Source organism: Scylla paramamosain, chromosome 19 (assembly GCF_035594125.1).
Source record: "Scylla paramamosain isolate STU-SP2022 chromosome 19, ASM3559412v1, whole genome shotgun sequence".
NCBI classification, from domain to species: Eukaryota; Metazoa; Arthropoda; class Malacostraca; order Decapoda; family Portunidae; genus Scylla; species Scylla paramamosain.
The window spans coordinates 23,018,642-23,026,141 of NC_087169.1; the positions used below are offsets into that span (position 1 = coordinate 23,018,642).

Below are 7,500 nucleotides of genomic sequence, written 5' to 3' on the forward strand. Positions count from 1 at the left end.
GGTTGTAGCGGGTCTCACCCGGAGGGGTGGTTGTCAGGGCGCGTCACACGTCCCTCCCTCCCGCGCCCCCTCTCGCTTCCCTCCTCTCTCTCTCTCTCCCCTCCTGTTCCCCGCCCACGTCCGCATCCTTCGTTGCGCGTTGGCCGAGGGCAGGAAAATGAAAAAAAGAAAAAAGAAAAAAGAAAAAGAAAAAAAGATTAATTACACCCTCCTGTATCCAAGGTTATTAAATACAGTATGCTGGCGTAGAGATGGTTGTAAGGAATCTGAGGTGCTTTATCTAAGTGTAGTGCATGCAAAGAGGTGAACGGTTGTGTCACTGTTCGGTGTAAATTTGTTAAACACGAAGCCCAAGCCAAAGGTTGGCCGCGCCACACATTGATCGGGACCCGCCTGGCTGGCAGCGGGGCCGCGAGTTGCCAGTGTGCCAGTACAGTTGCCAGCCTCTGTTTAAATTATCTAAATTTATAATAATACTGATTACGGGTGTTCCTGTTGATAAGGTGGTGTTGCTTTAAAAGTCTCGCCGTAGAGTGCGGCAGGAGGAGGGCGTAGGGCCTCGCGGGGCCGGCATGGGGCATCGCAAAACAACGAGCGTGATCTACAAAATGATGTTTGTAAAAAAAAGTCTGGATAAGCTTATTTGCTTCATGAAATATTCGCTAAATGAGAATGGACATAACAGGACTCATTTAAGGTCCTGGGCTGGAACTGCGTGATGGGTGTTCCTCGCATAACGTGAAGGTGGTGATGGGAAGGGCGGCCGTCGCTGGCAGTCCTCAAACACAGCCGTAGATCATCGTACCCGCGCCACCCAAACGTTCTTTCACTCCCTAGTCTCACTACCCAACGTTTTCCATTCCCTAAATTTTCCGCGAAATGTTTGCCAGCGACGATAGCGCTCACCGATTATCCCTGATGCTGGAAACGTTTTTGATGCAGCAAGACTGTCAGCGTGTTTGAACCGCGCGGGCGGCAGCGACCTGTCTGCGCCTCCTGACGATGAGTTCACCGTTCCGGCCCGACGTCCGTGTGTCAAGCGGAGGAGCTGTGATGCTGCCGGTGTGCGTCAGAGGTACTGGGTTACGCTAGGCTATGGTAGGCTGTTAGAGATTACTTTATGTAGCATCTCTTAGGAAAAAAAAAAAAAGTATTGAGAAAGATGTATAGGAAGCATGTACTCGTAAGTGTTCTGACGCGTTACCCGTAGGACGTGTGGCTGGGAGGATGGGAAGGGAGGCAAAATGCCGCAGGGCCTTGCGTTGCCCTGCTCTGTGTCTCGGCCGTGTAATCATCACATTTCGTCTCATTAAACGCTCGCGTCACCACTTGGTCGGCGGCAGCGCGACGCTTCTGGCGGCTGCAGGAGGAGGACGCTCTTGTTGGGACCAAACGAAAATGTAAATGTATAAGTAAATGATGAGCCAAAAATTGCTGTGCCTTGACGGAGACAGTTCTGTTGCGCGGTGGCATTTTGATCCAGTCAGCAGCAGGCCAGTGCAGGTCAGCGGTGTACGCAGTCTGTCGCAAGGTTCTACACACAATTTTATTGCAGTAAAACTTAGTTTTGCTTACTTTTAAATAACGAAAGTTTCATTTGTATGAAAACAGCAATCAATGTTCATTAATCTTAGGAGGTGGCGGTACCCCGCGGGGTGCAGGTGCCACGGGCTCTGCGGCGGTACGCGGCAGGGCAGCCACGCCGCAGGCACCCTGCGTCTGGCCTCCTCTCCCTCCATACCAAGCATCGCGTTAGCTCCTGCGGCGAAGGAAGAGAATTTATAGGCATTTATTAAACACCTGGATGGCCGCGTGGGCTTCCCGTGCAGGTGAAGGTGACGGCAGAGCGCGGTGCCACACGGCACTGGTGCCTGCAGTGAAAGTGTCTGGTGGGGAGGGGAGGGGAGGGGTGCCCTGGCCCGGCCTCCTATTAATGTGTTCTTCTGGCAGCCACTTTATTTGTTTCGATAATTTGTGGTGGACGTCATCTCATGTAAAGACTTGTGTGTTCTGTGCGCCTCAGAGGGGCAGCGAGGTGCGGGGCGGCATGCATGTCCAGGCACAGGCCGTGGCGAGGCGGGTCACCTGGTGTAGGACGCGGGCCTGTAGGTGTGGCAGGCCCAGCGGTGTATCTACGTGGTGGGCACCTAAACATTTAAGAACATGCGACACTCGCAGACAGGAGCCGCGGCCTCCCTGGTGACCCTGCCAGGCTGCGTCATCCACACTCTCACCGTTTGGGTGGAGGGACTCTCTCCCGCCCCACTCTCTCCTCTGGGCAGGCTGCCGCATCCTGCAGCCCTGGCCGCCTGCCGCACGCGGTCGCGGGCGGTGTGGTCCGCCGGGCCGCTGCTACACGGGCCTTTAGGAGCAATAAATGATGGAGCAGAGTTTTTGCGAGTCACATCACTGAGTGGCATCCCTATCCCTCGCTGGCCGCCCCTCGCCCCTTGCTGGGCACACTCGCCGGGACGAGGGCTGCAGCAGGGCTGCGTCGTGGCGGGCGGGCGCGGCAGGAGCTGCTCAGCGCCAGACAAAACTGCATCATTTATCGGGTCAGCAGAGCGCCATTCCTGTAATGAATTGTTTAATTAGTTTTTTTAATGCCTTCATTTGGAATTCAAGTTTACGGTAAACGGAAGCGCGCCACCCACGCCCCAGCCTACCTGCGTCCTGCGTCCTGCTGGCCAGCCCCACACCCACTCCCCGGCCTACCTGCGTCCTGCGTCCTGCTGGCCTGCCCCCACCCACTCCCCGGTCTACCTGCGTCCTGCTATCCCGCCCCCAGCCACGCCCCAGCCTACCTGCGTCCTGCTGGCCTGCTCCCATCCACGCCCCAGCCTACTTGCGTCCAGCTGTCCTGCTGGCCTGCCCCCACCCACGCCCCAGTCTACCTGCGTCCTGCTATCCTGCTGTCCTGCCCCCACCCACGTCCTAGCCTACCTGCGTCCTGCTGGCCTGCCCCCACCCACGCCCCAAGCCTCCATCCACGCCTCAGCCTACCTGCGTCCTGCTGGCCTGCCCCCACCCACGCCCCAAGCCTCCATCCACGCCTCAGCCTACCTGCGTCCTGCTGGCCTGCCCCTTCCGGCTACACCCACCCTCCTTACTGTTGCCTCCATCCTTCCCTCCTGTCCTGCCTCCATCTTTTCCGGCATCTTCACATGCTGGTTACCTCCACTTTCCTTGGCTCTCTTGCCTTCAACCTCCCATTCCAGCCTGCCTCCACACTCCTGGCCTGCCTCCACACTCTTAGCCTGCCTCCACACTCCTGGCCTGCCTCCACCCTCCAGGCCTGCCTCCACACTCTTGGCCTGCCTCCACACTTCTGGACTGCCTTCACACTCCTGGCCTGCCTCCACACTCTCGGCCTGCCTCTAATCTCCTGGCCTGCTTCCACACTCTTGGCCTGCCTCCACACTCTTGGCCTGTCTCCACTCTCCTGGCCTGCCTCCACACTTCTAGCCTGCCTCATCTTTGGCCTGCCTCCACCATGATCTGCTGGCATGTTTCCACTCTCACATTTTGACCTGCGTCCACTTTCCCCTGCCAACTTACCTGCTTCCACTTTTTCACCCTGCCTTTTCCTTCCACTACCCCTGAAGCTGCGTCCATCTTGGCATATTTCCTCCTGCTTGCATCTCAGCCTGCCTCCTGCTCTCCTGGCCTGCGACGTGCCCCTCTCTCAGCAGGCCAGCCAGCAGGAAGAGACGACCTGCTCCTGGGTGTCCTTGCTTGGTGGGGGGATGGGGGGGTTGGGGTGGGGGAACTGAGGAAGCGAGGGGGGGGCGGCCTTGTGTTCCCCTCCCATCCCCCGCCGCTGACAGGGGGAATTGTGTGTGTGTGTGTGTGTGAGATGAAAAGTGATGAGGTTGAAGGAGTATAATGCTTGTTTCTCGTTTCCACCTTTTATTTAATTTCATTTCACTTGTTGTTGTTGTTGTTGTTGTTGTTGTTGTTTTGTTTTTGTTCTTGTTCCTGTTCTTCGTCTTCGTCGTTGTCATCATTATTTTTTTTCCTATTGTTGTACTTTTCCTACTCTCTCTCTCTCTCTCTCTCTCTCTCTCTCTCTCTCTCTCTCTCTCTCTCTCTCTCTCTCACGGAAAACAATGGATGACTAGTGTAATCAAGGCTCATTATTATTATTATTATTATTATTATTATTATTATTATTATTATTATTATTACACTACTTCTTCTTAGACGATGAACCTCAACATTTGTAATAGTTATAACTGGGTCGGATCGGAGAGAGAGAGAGAGAGAGAGAGAGAGAGAGAGAGAGAGAGAGAGAGAGAGAGAGAGAGAGAGAGAGAGAGACAGAGAGAGAGAGAGAGGCCCGTGGAAGAGTGCCAAGAAAGTGGCCTCGATGGAACCTGGAGCCCTCACACACACACACACACACACACAGGAACTAGTGTGTCGCCCCCTCCTCCCGCCCCTCTCCTCCTCCACCCATTTTAGAGAGAGAGAGAGAGAGAGAGAGAGAGAGAGAGAGAGAGAGAGAGAGTCACTATATCATGAAAGAAACGCAGCATTTTCACAACGTTCATGCGAAGCTTCGAACCTTTCCTCTTGAACCCCAGTGAACCTGAATCCTTTGTTTTTATTTTAAGGTTTTTAAGTCTCTCTCTCTCTCTCTCTCTCTCTCTCTCTCTCTCTCTCTCTCTCCGTGAAAGATGGGAGGGATTTTGCGGTTCGTTTTAAAGATAATGGAAAGTGAGGGTTCATCTGGTGTGCTCCGAAATCTGTTTCCTCTTGATTCGGGACTTCATTTGGCAAAGGTGTGAGGTTTTTGGGTTATTTATTGTATTTTGTACGCTTGTATTGTGTTATGTTTGTATGATGTGGTCCTGTACTACTACTACTACTACTACTACTACTACTACTACTGTGTTGCGTGGCGCTGGAGTCGCGTGAAGTATTTAGTGTGTGTGTGTGTGTGTGTGTGTGTGTGTGTGTGTTGCATAATCTTTGAGTGGTGTGGTGCTTGGAGTGGCGAGTGTTGTCCAGCAGGGCGGGGCGGGGCGGGGCAGCTGTCCACACCCACCGGGGCGGCTGCTGCTCCACACCAGGTGACGACGCCCATCCCGCCACCTCCACCGCTGGTGCTGACGGCGACGTGGCTGTGAAATGTCGTTAATATTGAGGTAGCGTTGCTTAATTTTAAAGGCTCAAACCATTTTCCGCGTGCACGGCTCCGTGATATCGAGAGCTGGCGACCCGATGGGAAAAAAAGGTAAAATAAAAGTAAGCCTCGTTGGAATTTTAAGTTTGCAATGGTTCAGCTTTAATGCTATTGCTCATGGGCGTCCCGGGCACCGCTCCACCTGTGTCGCGCCGCCCGGCATCGTGGTGGGCGTGAGGGCTGGGCGTGCTGGGCTGGTTGTGCTGGGGTGGGCGTGAGTGCGTGGCTCGGGGCGGGGCGGGATGGGATGCTCGGGGCGGGACGCGGGGCTGGCTCATAAGGAAGTGGGGCTTCCGGTAGTGTCCTCCAAAAAGGGACACTCACTCCCACGCTCCCGCCCCTCCGCCCTGCTGCCCTGCCGCCCCCGCCCCTCGCCCATGCCTCTCCACTTCCCACCTGTGCCCCGCCCCATCCGCCCTGTCCCGCTCTGCCCTGCCCTGGCCCGTCACCGTCTCGCCACCCAACACGCCCCTGGGTCCCGCCCAGCCCCACCCCAGCCCGGCACAACCAGGTGGCGTGTGGCAGTGCGGGTGGGCGCGGCGTCCCTCCCGCGCTCCCGTCCCCAGCGTGGCGCCACGTCGGGCCATGGGCGGCGACGGCGGCCCGCAGGACACTCGCCGGAGACCTGAGCGGGGCGCGGCGACCCCCACCTTGTTGGCAGGGGTGGCGACGCTGTCACCACACCTGCAGTGATAATGATGATATTAATAACAATAATAATAATAACAGCAACAACAACAACAATAATAATAATAGTAATAATAATAATAATAATAATAATAATAATAATAATAATAATGATTTTGCTTAATGATGATAATTTCTTCTTCCTGAACGTGTACCTAGAATGACACACACACACACACACACACACACACACACACACACACACACACACACACACACACACACACACACACACACACACACACACACACACACACACACCAGTACGCCAAGGGAGGGGGGGGTGGGGGCTCCATACGTACGTAACGCGTACATGCGAGGCTAAGGAGCTAACACCTGTGCGTGCGTGTGGGGGACAGGGGATGGCGCCCCGCTGGTGGAATGTTCAGGGTGGGAAGGGAGTGGAGGGGGCTGGGAGTGGAGTGTCAGGGTGGGAGGAAGGGGGGTGGGGGAGCGTGTGGCAAGCCTGCTGATAACATGCACGATAATGATCTGTGGGGCAGTAACGGTGTCATTATGGCCCCGGTCCACACCGCCCGGCCCCGGTCCACCCCACCCCGCCCCGGTCCACTTTCCTCCGTTCCGTCCCTTCCATCCACCACTTTTCCTCTTGTTCCATGTATGCTGCTCAAGCCACTTCACTATCCCTGCCTGCTCCACCTGTCCCCGGTCCACTTCACCCCGTCCCGCCTCGTTTCTTATCCACCCATCCACTTATCTATCACTGTTCCTCTTGTCCCATTTGCTCCAGCCTCTTCCATTTCAGTTCATTTCTTCCATCTCGTCCTGGTCGTTGTTTTATCCACCCATCCACCCATCAACCACTTTTACTGTTATCCCATCAGCTACCCACTCCATTCCAATTTCCAGCCTCCTCCACCCCGTCCATCGCGCTTCACCTCATCCACCTCGTATCTACTCGTGTGTCATTTCACCCCATCCACCCCCATTCCACTCCAATACTCCACCACCATACTGCACCACACCACACCCTAGGCACCCTATTTATAACACCCCACCCAGTCTTCGATCCCTGGACACACCTCACCCCGATGTAACCCCGCCTCACCCCGCCTCGCAAGTCTCACCCCAACCCAGTATAACCCAATCTCACCTCGCCACGGCTCACCTCACCCCACCTCACCCCAGCCACTATCACCATCACTGATAAACTGAAGGATAAGACCGTCGGGTGTAGCAAGACATGAGACAAGTGTAATAGGCAATAAATTCTGAGAAATCGATGAATAACTAGAAGTGTAGCGGACAGGTGAGGAGCGGCACAGGTGAAGGGGTGTGGCTGGGCCTTTAGAGGTGTACTGGGGTGTAGTTCTGTAATGTGCCGGGGTGTAGATCCAGGATATCCGAGGTGTACGAGTAAATTGGTGGCGTTTGGGTGTTTCCAGGTATTGGGTGTTGATTAGGGGTGTTGAGGTGTAGATATATGGTGTTGGGGTGTACTGGGGTGTTTCTGGAAGTTTTTAGAGTAATTAAAAGAAACTGCAATCAAAGTGAGTGGTGTGTGTGTGTGTGTGTGTGTGTGTGTGTGTGTGTGTGTGTGTGTGTGTGTGTGTGTGTGTGTGTGTGTGTGTGTGTGTGTGTGTGTGTGTGTTTAGCTTCCCTTC

At 55.0% G+C, this 7,500-nt stretch overlaps 1 protein-coding gene and 1 long non-coding RNA gene across 2 annotated transcripts in view; one reads left to right on the forward strand and one right to left on the reverse strand.

Annotated features, from left to right (window-relative positions):
• LOC135109950 (progesterone-induced-blocking factor 1-like) overlaps window positions 1–7,500 on the forward strand; it is a 59,091-nt gene that overhangs the window by 13,983 nt on the left and 37,608 nt on the right. The gene's annotated exons all lie outside the window — the stretch shown is intronic.
• LOC135110075 (uncharacterized) overlaps window positions 5,261–7,500 on the reverse strand; it is a 3,381-nt gene continuing 1,141 nt past the window's right edge. The window contains exon 2 of the long non-coding RNA XR_010273073.1: window positions 5,261–5,872. This is a non-coding gene — a long non-coding RNA (uncharacterized LOC135110075). The remainder of the gene's footprint in view (window positions 5,873–7,500) is intronic.